Raw genomic sequence first — 14,345 nt, 5'->3', positions numbered from 1 at the left:
TTGGCAGCAATCCTGCTTTTTCCTGGGCCTTGACCAATGAATTCCAGCTCTGAGACAAAAGCTAATTGTGGGGAGGACTAAGGTACAGGACTTAGTGCGTTCCTTTTGACACAATGAGGAATGATGAAAGGCCTTTACGAGCTGGTGCACACGTTAGCTGAAAACAACTGGCACTCTTTAGGACAGCACGGTAGCACAAGTGGACAGCACTGTGGCTTCACAGCGGCAGGGTCCTAGGTTCGATTCCCGGCTTGGATCACTGACTGTGCGGAGTCTGCACGTTCTCCCCATGTCTGCGTGGGTTTCCTCCAGGTGCTCCCGTTTCCTCCCACAGTCCAAAGATGTGCAGGTTAGGTGGTTTGGCCATGCTAAATTGCCCTTAGTGTCCAAAACGGTTAGGAGGGGTTATTGGGTTACAGGGATAGGATGGAAGTGAGGGCTTAAGTGGGTCGGTGCAGAATCGATGGCTGAATGGCCTCCTTCTGCGCTGTATGTTCTATGTTCTTTCCAACCACATTGTCAGATGAGCATTTCTGACAAGGTTGAAAATCTTGTTTCCTCGAGAGTCATGCACTCAGTAAACTCAGCACGGCAGTAAATAGTTTGAAGTGTGCACAGACGAACTGGCTGGGCTCCCTTATGCCACCGGCCTTTCTTTCACTCCAGGTTTGCGTTTGTTGGGAAAAGGCTTTCGTTTTGTTGCAAGTCAGATAGGAGATCATGGGGTTAGCGTCAGGGAGTGGGGAGAGTGAGTCACTGAGACCTGACATCTGGGATCTACTCTGCCATCAATCCTTCATCATCTGCCTGCATGGACTCTCTGCAACCTGCATATATTTAGCTTGTTGGCCTGCAAGCAATGTACAGTTCACCATGACTGTGAAAGCTGCAAGGCCGTTCCAATATAACGAGGTAAAATGCGGTGATGTATTAATGACCGGAATTTAATTTTCATCAGAATGATGAGGACAGTTATTCCATTGCGGAGATTCCTGTAGTCGAGTTTGCACCTTCAGAAGGCATTATTGGATCATGGTGAGTTACTACACGCCAAAGGATACAGGGATAGTGCAGGAAAATGGTGTTGAAGTCGAAGATCAGCAATGATCTCATTGAATGGCGGAATGGGCTCGAAGGGCTGAATTGCCTACTTGCTGCTCCTATTTCTTATTTTTGGGGGGATCAAAATCCTCATCGACAATTTTAAGAGAAACGTTTCGCTGATACAAATCTGTGCCGTTCCTCCGGGTGCTCCGGTTTCCTCCCGCAAGTCCAAAGATGTGTAGGCTAGGTGGATTGGCCAAGCTAAATTGCCCTTTGATATGCAGAACATGGGAGTGGACATGGGTAGATTGCTCATTCAAATGGTCGGTGCAGACTCAATGGGCTGAATGATCCACTTCTGCACTGTCGGGGTCCGATAATCCCTTTAAGGAAGAAGGAACATGGGCTGACTGAATTCTTGATGTTTCTGAAAAGGTGTTTGAAAATGTCCCACTCAATAGGACATTACTTAGACCCCAGGCTTTGGGCAGAAGCCGAGAAGTAGAGAAGAAACTGGCTGAACCACAGAAACAGTAGAGAGAGATTAAAAGAGTTGTACTACCCAGGAGTGAGCTGTCACCAGAACTGGCTCCTTTCATTGACTGTCCTTTAAATATGATGGGTGATATCTTCCCAGAATTGGCATCTGCACCACATGGATTGCAGGGATGGAAAAGGCAGCTCACCACCACCATCTCAAAGACAATTAGGGATGGGCAATAAATACTCCACTAATCCAGTGATTCTCAGGTCCCATGAATGAATAAAAATAGGTCAAATTGTGTCCTAACATGTGAAACCCAATGGATCTTGGGAATTAGCAACTTATTTTATAGTATAAATCCACATTCCATTAATGAGTTTGAATAGAGCAAAAGGCTCAATTAAGTGAGATGAAGCTAAATCCTTTTTAACAATTCGTTCATGGGATGTGGGCATTGCTCGCTGGGCCAGCGTTTGTTGCCCATCCCGAATTTCCCTAGCCCATTTCAGTGAGGGGGGGGGGGGGGGGTGGGGAGTCAGTTCAGAGTCAACCGCATCGCAACAGAAGACTTCCACTCTGCCTGTGAGTTCTGCGATAAACCAGCCTCTGTAACTTTCCTCAGCACTTCTTTGCTCTTCAGTTTGGAAGTGTGGACACGTATCAGACCGTGATCTCACCCGCGCGACACTTGGTAGATCAGTGACCCACTCTGGATTAATTACCCGAAACACCGACACATGCGGTGGATGTGATGTACCTCAGTTTAAAACATAAAAGGTTCAAGCCAAAGGTGATCGACACCAAAAACCGAGTGATAACCCCAGCATGGAGATCAGGTTAAAAGGAAAAGGAGCCGCTTTCGCTCAACTCAAAAGCTTAATGATTTAATCAGCGGGTACGGTATGTGTCTAGCAGGAAGGACACACGGGCAGAAGCTAGCACAGTTCCAAAATGCTGTGCTGACACTATCCTGGACATGTAATGATAAGTAGTTCCAGGGATGAAGAAATCGATTCCATTTTCGCTGTTCAATATGAGCTGAATCAAGATTAATATTTGAACAAAATCATTCAACCCAAAGAACTCAATTGGAAAAGACAAATTTTGTCAGATTTAGAGAAATCAGACCACATCCTGCTCATTCTGTGCAACTCCATGCATTACTATATAGCTACCCTCATTAGCCTGACCCCTTCCAGTTAGTGATATTGCTCATTGATTTCTTGCTCTCAAGGGCTGAAAGGATTACGAAAAATAGAGCTTTAATACTTTGGTGTTTATTTTATGGTGATGTTGTTGGAGATGACAGCAATTCTGAAGTCTGCTTGTGCAGACGGACTTAAAAGCTCCTTAACTTCCTGCATGTACAGTGAACTGTAAAGGGTGAGGAACGGATTTGATGAGGAATTCACCAGATCCACCTTTCAAATGACTGTCAGTTCCTGTCACGCTCGTTTGAAGGCAGAAGCTTGGGGGGAATTCCTTTTGATTTATTGAAAACTTTCTGTCAACTTGATTCTCCAGCCAAGGCTCCGGGGGAAACAGAACCCATTTTAAAATTTGTCTGGGGTTGAAGATTTGTGGATGAGATTTGAAAGCGATTTCTGGCTTCTACCCTTCAATGGAAGCAGAGCGCGTTCAGAAGCAATGGAAGAGCAACTTCTTCCAAGCTTCAAGTAGCGTTTGGACGTACTGGTCAGAGTTTCCACCCATGCTCCATAACATCCTCCAACTCCAAGATCCGTGATCTCTGCGTTGCTCCGATTCTGACCTCCTATGCAGGCCCTGACTTCTTCACTCCATCACTGGCGGCCGTGCATTCAGCTGCCTGGCACCAAAGCAGAACACCTCACTAGGGCGTCACCGAACAAAAATGAACACTGACCCAAATGGCAGATGGACAGGTGACCAAAAGCTTAATGATTTAATCAGCGGGTTAAAGAGCAGGATGTTGAGGAGCATCTTAATGGAGAAGTAGAGTTTTCTAAATGGGGAAGTACTTAGGAAATCAGAAGCACAAAGGGACTCCTTGTTCACGATTCTCTTAAGGTTAACGTGCAGTTAGGAAGACAAATGCAATCATAGAATTTACAGTGCAGAAGGAGGCCATTCGGCCCATCGAGTCTGCACCGTCTCTTGGAAATAGCACCCTACCCAAGGTCAACACCTCCACCCTATCCCCATAACCCAGCAACCCCACCCAACACTAAGGGCAATTTTGGACACGAAGGACAATTTAGCATGGCCAATCCACTTAACCTGCACATCTTTGGACTGCGGGAGGAAACCGGAGCACCCGGAGGAAACCCACACACACATGGGGAGAACGTGCAGAATCCGAAATGTTAGCATTCATGTCAAGAGGACAAGAATACAAGAGCAGGGATGTACTTCTGAGACTGTATAAGGCTCTGGTCAGATCCCATTTGGAGTATTGTGAGCAGTTCTGGGCCCCGTATCTAAGGAAAGATGTGTTGGCCTTGGAAAGGGTCCAGAGGAGGTTCACAAGAATGATCCCTGGAATGAAGAGCTTGTCGTATGAGGAACGGCTGAGGACTCTGGGTCTGTACTCATTGGAGTTTAGAAGGATGAGGGGGGATCTTATTGAAGCTTACAAGATACTGCGAGATCTGGATAGAGTGGACGTGGAGAGGATGTTTCCACCTGCAGGAAAAACTAGAAGCAGAGGACACAATCTCAGTCTGAAGGGACGATCCTTTAAAACAGAGATGAGGAGGAATTTCTCCAGCCAGAGGGTGGTGAATCTGTGGAACTCTTTGCCGCAGAAGGCTGTGGGGACCAATTCACTGAGTGTCTTTAAGACAGAGATAGATAGATTCTTGATTAATAAGGGGATCAGGGTTATGGGGAGAAGGCAGAAGAATGAGGATGAGAAAAATATCAGCCATGAATGAATGATGGAGCAGACTCGATGGGCCGAGTGGCCTAATTCAGCTTCTATGTCTTATGGTCTTATAGAGTTGGACATTGAGGGAACAAATTCCCGAGCTCGGTACGGGGCTGCTGAGTGTATTGCTGTCAATGGTGGAGTGATTAAAATTCGGGATGCTCAAGAGACCAGAATTGGAGGAACTAATGTCGGCCAGTGGTCACATTTCCTCTGGATGGGTTGTCATAATCAAGGGCAAAAGCAATTCTGTTGAGTCAAATCAACCCTTTCAGCATCTGAAGCAACTTAGAAAAAGTCCTCGGGCAATTCATAAAAGTGTTGTCAGATGAAGGTGGATAATGAGTCAAAGGAGACATTCAGCGAAGCGGTGAGAGATTCAATCAACCAGATGGACGATCAAGGAAGTGTAAGGATATTCTTGCTAATACCTGTCCGTCCTTCGCTTTCCCCTTTTAATTTCTATTTTTCTGCTATTTCAATTTCTGTGCCTGGACAATTGATGGGACCTATGCCTTTAAGATGGACTTCACCTTTAATTTTAAAACAGGAATCCCACAGCAGGATGTGCTGTTTAGGCTGGCATTGGTGATGGTACATCTTGATGTATTTAGCCGGCGGACAATCAGCTGTTTGCATTGCCGGGTTCTGAGCTGATAATCTATGCTGATTGGTGTTGACCATTATGGGATGTTCTACCAAGGCGAGGAGGCTTCATCTGGCTTTAGTTTTGGTTTGCTCAGAAGCTGGGGGGGGGTCAAACCCTTGATCTCATGTGTAACAATATGTGCATTGAAAGGAATACAAAGGGTTAACGAGAAGATAATAATACTTTTCACCACCAGATGGAAATAAGGAGCAGTGATATAATATCATGTGACTTTTCAGATTCTGGGAGAAGATTGTAAGGCGTGAGAGAGATTAGGTGGATAGCATAGAGTTCCGTCGTAAGAGATATTGTATTGTTTTATTTAATAACTTTTTCCTTGTTGACTGCTTAGAATCTTTAATTTAGTAGTGCAAGTAAATCAGCATTGTTCAATAACTCAGCTTGATGTCCTTTGTTAACACTATGTTCTTGAAGCATCCTGATAGACCCAACAGAGAACATCACATGGTACCAGGTGTGGTCACCAAGGTTAGTTTAGAGAAAAAAAGAAAAACATCTCGACGAAAGAAAAACTTGCAAAAAAGAAAATCCCATACAGACTCCGATTGCTACAGCATCGTGGAAGCCAGTTACATCAAACAGCAAAACCAAGTCAAAGTCAATGGAAGGTCTACAGACTCCAAAACCATTCCGGACGATGGGTGAAGTAGATGTGAACCGGAGGCAATTCTACCTCACAGCTGCAGACCTGGAAGTGGCTTGTGATCAGCAAACGATTGAGCCATTTTTAAACATGGCTGGTCCGCAAGCATTAGAATTGCATAGTTTGTTCCACTTTGAGAATGATAGTGACAAGAAGAAAGACAATATTATCTTCGCAAAATACAACAGACACTGTGAATCGCAAATAAATGAAACCTTTGAGCATTATAGTTTCCGCAAACATGTCCAAAATGCAGGTGAAACGATTGACTGTTTTACAACTAATCTAAGGCTCAAAGCTCAGACCTGTAATTTTCCACTGTTAACACAGACTCCCTGCTGTGTGATCAGATAGAATCAGTATAAAAAATGAGAAGCTTTGTGAGAGATTGTTCCAGCAAACAAACATGAACGCTAGAAGAATTAATTTTTAAAAAATAATCTTTATTCGTATCACAAGTAGGCTTATATTAACACTGCAATGAAGTTACTGTGAAAATCCCTTAGTCGCCACACTCCGGCGCCTGTTCGAGTACACTGAGGGAGAATTCAGAATGTCCAATTCACCTAACAAGCACGTCTTTCAGGACTTGTGGGAGGAAACTGGAGCACCCAGAGGAAACCCACGCAGACATGGGGAGAACGTGCAGACTCAAGCCGGGAATCGAATCTGGAACCCTGGAGCTGTGAAGCAACAGTGCTAACCACTGTGTTACTGTACCGCCAAGAAGCTATCAGCGTGTGTCATGCGAGTGAACTTGCTCAGAATCAGTACTCCGAAATGTTAATTCGCGAAAGTGGCGCGAAAACAAACAACGTGGCTGACGCCATTGACGCTGCGGCGTGCTAAAAAAAAGCAGCGTGCTACAGACGTCGGCCATTTTGCAAATGATGTAACCAGTGTCGTGATGTGCAAACGCTGTGGCCACGCCCACCCAGTGAAAAAATGCCCAGCCTTTGGGAAAGCGCGCTCGAAGTGTGAATCCCTTTGCTGCGCAGTGCCGCACAGTTACGAGAACACCTCCGTTGACTAAAAGAAGTTTAGTGAAGGAAAAGAAAACTGTTCAGAGTGTTTATAAAGATAATAGTGCACTACAACTGATCAAACCTGACACTGTTCCATACATGTGCAACCTGGAAGACATATTCTTTGTAGGAATAGTCGAAAAGATTGAAGCAACTTCAAATTGTTTTTCAACCAGACAAAATTTGAAACAAATCTCCACAGTCCAAAACACAGATGACTGGACAATTCCATTGTCAGTTAATGGTACAGACATTTTATTTAAATTAGACACAGGTGCTCATGCGAATCTTATTCACAAATTGGACTTAGCCAAATCAAGTCAACAACCTACCATTCATGACACTGATTTCAACTATGTGATTATAATGGTAATTAAATCAATACCTGAGGAACATGTAATCTAACAGTGCAACATAAAGACATGAAGATGCATTTGAACTTTGAAATAGTAGGTCCCAAAAGATCATCACTACGAGGCGTGCAGTGGTGATTTGGGTTTGGACATCCTGTTAATAGCTGCAATTTTCTCATCATCAGGTTGTACACCTCAGCAGAAATTTGATCTCCCAAGGATGTTAGCTTGGATATCCCAAATTGGCATTAAAAAATAATCTTTGATTATTTGCAGCTATTAACTGGACGCCCAAACCCGAGGATAAGAAAGCAGTTCCCAATTGCTTGGTGTTGTTAATTTCCCAGGAACATTTATTCCAAACCTTTCTTCTAGAACTACAGCATTGAGACAGCTAATTAAGAAGATGGACATGCAAATGAGTGATCTGATTTGAAAACAGCACTTGCCACTGCAAGAGTACTATCATTTGACCCAATGAAGGATACAAAAGTCTCTACTGATGCCTGTAAGGATGGCATTGGAGCGGTGCTGCTTCAGAGAACTTCTAATGAGTGTTGGCGACCTATTGCTTACGCTTCCAGAGCGATGATGCCAACAGAATAGAGATGCGTTCAGATAGAGAAGGAATGTTGAGGCTGTCTAACAGGCATTGAAAAATTCCACGACTATGTCTACGGATCACCAACGTTCATAGTCGAAGCTGATAATCGTCCATTAGTACATATCATAAAAAATAATCAAAATGATATGTCACCACTTTTACAGTAGGTCATAATGAAACTTTGTCGTTATAGTAGCAGATGTACTATCCAGAGCTACTGAGGAAGATACACAGGTGCATGAAATAACACAGGGAGGAGAAACTCAAGCCAGTCTCCTGGAAGAGAATCTACCTCTGATGAGAATCTCAAGTCGTAAAAAGAGGAAACTGAAAAAGATGCAACATTGCAACGTATAATGAAATATCTAAAAGACCGTTGGCCTAAAGGACCTTGTTCTAATTTTGGGAACATTCATGCTGATTTAAGCGTAATCAATGGATTTCTGCTCCGGCAAGATCGCATTGATATTCCAACTACACGAAGGCAGCTGATCCTCAACCAGGTTCACGAGGGTCACTTAAGGTACCGGAAAGTGTAAAAGGCGTGCTCAATAGACAATCTACTGGCCAGGCATTAACACAGATATTACTAACCTAGTATTAGAATGTAACACCTGTCAACACAATCAATCACTCCAACAGATAGAGAAGTTGACAATGCATGATGTTGTAAAGACTCCATGGTCTAAAGTAGGCATCGACATATTCTATTTTCATGGCAAAGATTATTTTTTAATCATTGATTATTACTCAATTTACTCGGCATGTCCACACTGACTCTTACCAACTTTCACAGATGCACCATAGAAAGCATCCTATCTGGCTGCATCACAGCCTGGTGTGGCAACTGCTCAGCAAGAAATTTCAGAGAACACAGTCCATCACACAAACCTGCCTCCCACCCATTGCCTCTATTTACACCTCCCGTGCTTTGGGAAAGAGCGCAGCATAATCAAAGACCCCTCCCACCCCGCTTACTCACTCTTCCAACTTCTTCCATCGGGCAGGCGATACAAAAGTCTGAGAACACGCACAAACAGATTCAAAAACAGCTTCTTCCCTGCTGTTACCAGACTCCTAAACGACCCTCTTATAGACTGACCTGATTAATACTACACTCCTGTATGCTTCACCTGATGCCGGTGTCTATGAATTTACATTGTGTACCTTGTGTTGCCCTATTATGTATCTTCTTTTTACTTTATTTTGTTTTCATGTACTAAATTATCTGTTTGAGCTGCTCGCAGAAAAATACTTTTTACTGTATCTCCGTACACGTGACAATAAACAAATCCAATCCAATCCAATTACCCAGAGGTGATACGTTTACGAAAGTCAAGTTTGTCAGCAGTGATCAAAGCCACAAAAGAAGTGTTTGCTTGACATGGTATTCCACCCACAGTGATGACTGGCAACGGTCCATGCTTCGGACACCTGCAAGTGGATGGAATTTGCAAAAAGTTTGAACACACAACGTCCAGACCATTACTTCCGCAATCCAACAGAAAAGCAGAGAAAGGTGTTCACATTGTGAAGAAACTACTGAAGTAATCAATGGACTCAGGCAGTGATCCATTTCTCGCCCTATTAAGTTCCAGAGCTACGCCGCCAGCGACAGGTTTATCACCAGCGCAATTGCTGTCGAAACGACAGCTACGCACATTACCGTTCTTAGAATTCACAGATCCTGACAATGAAGATGTTGTAAACAAAAGTAAGACGAACAAACAACTGCAAGAACAGTATTATGAGAGGACAGCTAAAGAACTAACACAGCTAGAACCAGGTGATCACGTCAGAGTACAAATTCCCACAGGTGGATGGTCATGTATGGCACGTGTGGTACGCCAGGTAGCTCCACACTCATATGTCGTGATGACTGATGAAGGTTCTAATCTCAGAAGAAACCGGAGAGCACTTCTGAAAGTGAAGTTAAGTCAACCGATATTTCCGAATATTGAGTTCAGCACAGAACTATTCAAAGCTACAACTAGGAGAACGCAAAATCAAGATGTGGTTACTACGGAAAAGTCAGAAATATCTGATTCAGAACTATCAAGATTGAGAAGGTCGACTGGAAGCAGAAGAAAGCTAGACAGACTCAATCTATGAACTGTAAAAAGTTAATAACTCACTTTTAACTCAAAAATTTGCAATTAAATGAACAGAGCATACATTGTCTACCATGTATAAATAAATGTTTGTGACGATGTATAAACATCTTATAATAAGAACATAATAAGAACTAGGAACAGGAGTAGGCCATCTGGCCCTTTGAGCCTGCTCCGCCATTCAATGAGATCATGGCTGATCTTTTGTGGACTCAGCTCCACTTTAATCCCTATTATTTCACCCCTTTCCCTCCCTCTGTGTGTGTGTGTCTTGAGCATGTTTGGATAGAGGGTGGGATGTTAAAAGGGGGGGGGGGGGCAGTAGTAGATTGGCTGGCCATTATTGTATTATAATTATTGTATGTCTTATCTCTGTACAGATTTTGTGCCTGGAAGTTATCAGTCAAGGGCCAAAGGTCTCAGAAACTATACATGAATGATTGGTTAATTCCTTGTGTTGCACCTCCGGGGCCTGTGGGGCTGGAATTGACCTTACACTCGCCCAGGGTGTCATAGATACATAGAAGATACATAGCAGGAGGAGGCCTTTTGGACCTTTGAGTCTGCTCCACCATTCATCACGATCATGGCTGATCATCCAACTCAATAGCCTAATCCTGCTTTCTCCACATAGCCTTTGATCCCATTCCCTCCAAGTGCAATATCCAGCTACCTCTTGAATATATTCAAAGTTTTAGCATCAACTACATCCTGTGGTAATGAATTCCACAGGCTCACCACTCTTTGTGTGAAGAAATGTCTCCTTATCTCTGTCCGAAATGGTTTACCCTGAATCCTCAGGCTGTGACGCCTGGTTCTGGACACACCTATCATTGGTAACATTTTCCCTGCATCCACCCTGTCTAGTCCTGCTATAATTTTATAAATCTCTATGAGATCCCCCCTCATTCTTCTGAACTCCAGCGAGAACAATCCCAACCTAATCAATCTCTCCTCATATGACAGTCCCGCCATCCCTGGAATCAGTGTGGTAAACCTTCGCTGCACTCCCTCGAGAGCAAGAACATCCTTCCTCAGAGAAGGAGACCAAAACTGCACACAATACTCCAAGTGTGGCCTCACCAAGGCCCTGTACAATTGCAGCAACACATCCCTGCTTCTATACTCAAAAACTCTCGCAATGAAGGCCAACATACCATTAGCCTTCTTTACCGCCTGCTGCACCTGCATGCTTACCTTCAGCAAATGGTGCACAAGGACACCCAGGTCCCGCTGCACACTCCCCTCTCCCAATTTATAACCATTCAGGTCGTAATCTGCCTTCCTGTTTTTGCTTCCAAAATGAATAACCTCACACTTATCCAAATTATACTGCATCTGCCATTGGTTTGCCCACTCGCACAACCTGTCCAGATCTTGCTGTAGGATCCCTGCATCCTCGTCATAATTCGCCCTCGGTTGAGTTAACTTCACTTTCAGAAGTGCTCTCCAGTTTCTTCTGAGAATAGAACCTCCAGCAGTGATTACAACATATGAATATGGTGTTGACTGGCATATCACACGTGCCGTAAATGACCATCCACCTGTGTTGTAACAGAGGAATGAGAGATAGAGAGTTGGAGGCTTTTTAGGGAGGGATTCCAGAATGTGGGATCCAGGTGGATGAAAGCATGATCAGTAACGATGGGGCCAAAGTGAGAGAAGGATCTAAACATTGGAGGAATAGCAGCAGCAAAATTGACTGCAGAGAGCCACGGGTACTGGCAACAGAGAAGCTTTGAAGTGAACCAATGGCAGCCTTCTAGTCATATCTCACACAGTCTGCAGTAACAGAGTGCTAGTGCAATCCATGCTTCTTTTTTAAAAAGATCATTAATGGGACATGGACATCGCTGGCTCGAGCATTTATTGCCCATCCCTAATTACCCTTGAAATAAGTCACCTGTTTGGCCATTTCAGAGTCAACATACATAACGGGCTACAAAGCGAAGCCGAACAGTATCTCTGGCAGCAGCGTACCCCTCCCCGATGAACTCAATGCATTCTATGCTCGGTTCGAGCAGGTAACCAACAATCCGCTGTCGAGTGCCCCAGCAGCCCATAATTCACCCATACCCACCATCACAGCTTCCAAAGTCAGATTGGCCTTCCTGAAAGTGAACCCTCGGAAGGCGACGGGCCCAGACGGGATCCCTGGTCGTGCACTCAGAGCCTGCGTGGACCAGCTGGCAGAGGTATTCACGGACATCTTTAACCTGTCCCTACTCCACTCCGAGGTCCCCACCTGCTTCAAGAAGACCACCATCATACCGGTACCAAAGACGAACCAGGCAACGTGCCTCAATGACTACCGACCAGTGGCCCTGACTTCAGTCGTAATGAAGTGCTTCGAGAGGTTGATCATGAAGCGCATCACCTCCATACTCCCAGAACGCCTTGATCCACTGCAATTCGCATACCGCTGTAACCGGTCCACATCAGACACCATTTCCCTGGCCCTACACTCATCCCTAGAGCATCTCGAAAACAAGGACTCCTACATTAGACTCCTATTTATTGACTACAGCTCTGCCTTCAACACCATAATCCCAACCAAGCTCATATCAAAGCTCCAAAACCTAGGACTTGGCTCCTCACTCTGCAACTGGATCCTCGATTTTCTGACCAACAGACCACAATCAGTAAGAATGAACAACAACACCTCCTCCACAATAGTCCTCAACACCGGCGCCCCACAAGGCTGCGTACTTAGCCCCCTACTCTACTCCCTGTACACACACAACTGCGTGGCAAAACTTGGTTCCAACTCCATCTACAAGTTTGCTGACGGTACGACCATAGTGGGCCGGATCTTGAATAACGATGAGTCCGAATACAGGCGGGAGATAGAGAACCTAGTGGAGTGGTGTAGCGACAACAATCTCTCCCTCAATGCCAGCAAAACTAAAGAGCTGGTAATTGACTTCAGGAAGCAAAGTACTGTACACACCCCTGTCAGCATCAACTGGGCCGAGGTGGAGATGGCTAGCAGTTTCAAACTCCTAGGGGTGCACATCTCCAAAATTCTTTCCTGGCCCACCCACGTCGACGCTACCACCAAGAGAGCACAACAGCGCCTATACTTCCTCAGGAAACTAAGGAAATTCGGCATGTCCACATTGACTCTTACCAACCTTTACAGATGCACCATAGAAAGCATCCTGTCAGGCTGCATCACAGCCTGGTATGGCAACTGCTCGGCCCAGGACCGCAAGAAACTTCAGAGAGTCGTGAACACCGCCCAGTCCATCACACGAACCTGCCTCCCATCCATTGACTCCATCTACACCTCCCGCTGCCTGGGGAAAGCGGGCAGCATCATCAAAGATCCCTCCCACCCAGCTTACTCACTCTTCCAGCTTCTTCCATCGGGCAGGAGATACAGAAGTCTGAGAACACGCACGAACAGACTCAAAAACAGCTTCTTCCCCACTGTTACCAGACTCCTAAATTACCCTCTTATGGACTGACCTCATTAACACTACACCCTGTATGCTTCATCCGATGCCAGTGCTTATGTAGTTACATTGTATATGTTGTGTTGCCCTGTTATGTATTTTCTATTATTCCCTTTTCTTTTCATGTACTTAATGATCTGTTGAGCTGCTCCCAGAAAAATACTTTTCACTGTACCTCGGTACACGTGACAATAAACAAATCCAATCCAATCACATTGGTAAGGATGGCAGATTTCCTCTCCCGAAGGACATTACTGAACCGGATGGGATTTTACGACAATGGTTTCATGGTGATGACCCGCCTTTTAATTCCAGATTTGTTTTAATTCGGATTTTGCCAATATGCCTTGGTTGGATTCGAACCCGGGTCCCCTGAGCATTACCCTGGGTCTCTGGATTACTAGACCAGCGACAATACCACTACACCATCACTTCCCCATAGGGTGCAAATGCCAAACAGCCTTCAATGCTGATTTGATGCACAATCCACCATTTTGAATTGCACCGATCCAGTCTTAATTACTCACAGCTGAACCTGCCTCCAGCTAGAAGGAACCCGTACCCACCATTGCTATTTGAGGAGATAACCATCGCGAGGTTGGGTTTGACTGACTTTGCGCTGGCACAGGATTTGTATTGCTTCCTTTGCTCACCTTTTTCTGATTTTCAAAGATGTGTTCTCAGTAGCGAGCCTGCTGACTGTCCCAGTTCCTCATGGGCTGCATTATGACTGAGAGATGGAGACAGCAGAGGAGGAAGGCTCTTAATGGAACGCTGTACCCACGAGGTGTCTTTTAGGTGTAAGTTCTCCCACCTTCACCTCACCCAGGAGAATTCTTTGAGGCATCCTGTGTTCCAGCGAGGAAGTGGTAGCTGAACAGTGCCACCTCTTGCAACCCAGCCTGCAGCTGAACAGCAGGGCAAGGATGGCACAGTAAGCTGCTGTCAAATGTTAATTTTATGTTAATTGTATTTTTAAGGTTAAGGAGAAACAGGTGGAGAATATTGTCGATCACGTATCTTGAACATTGTGGTATTTTTAGAG

Source organism: Scyliorhinus torazame, chromosome 11 (genome assembly GCF_047496885.1).
Source record: "Scyliorhinus torazame isolate Kashiwa2021f chromosome 11, sScyTor2.1, whole genome shotgun sequence".
In the NCBI taxonomy this organism is placed as follows: Eukaryota; Metazoa; Chordata; class Chondrichthyes; order Carcharhiniformes; family Scyliorhinidae; genus Scyliorhinus; species Scyliorhinus torazame.
The sequence above is the reverse complement of the archived record's forward strand: the minus strand, read 5'-3'. Positions refer to the sequence as shown.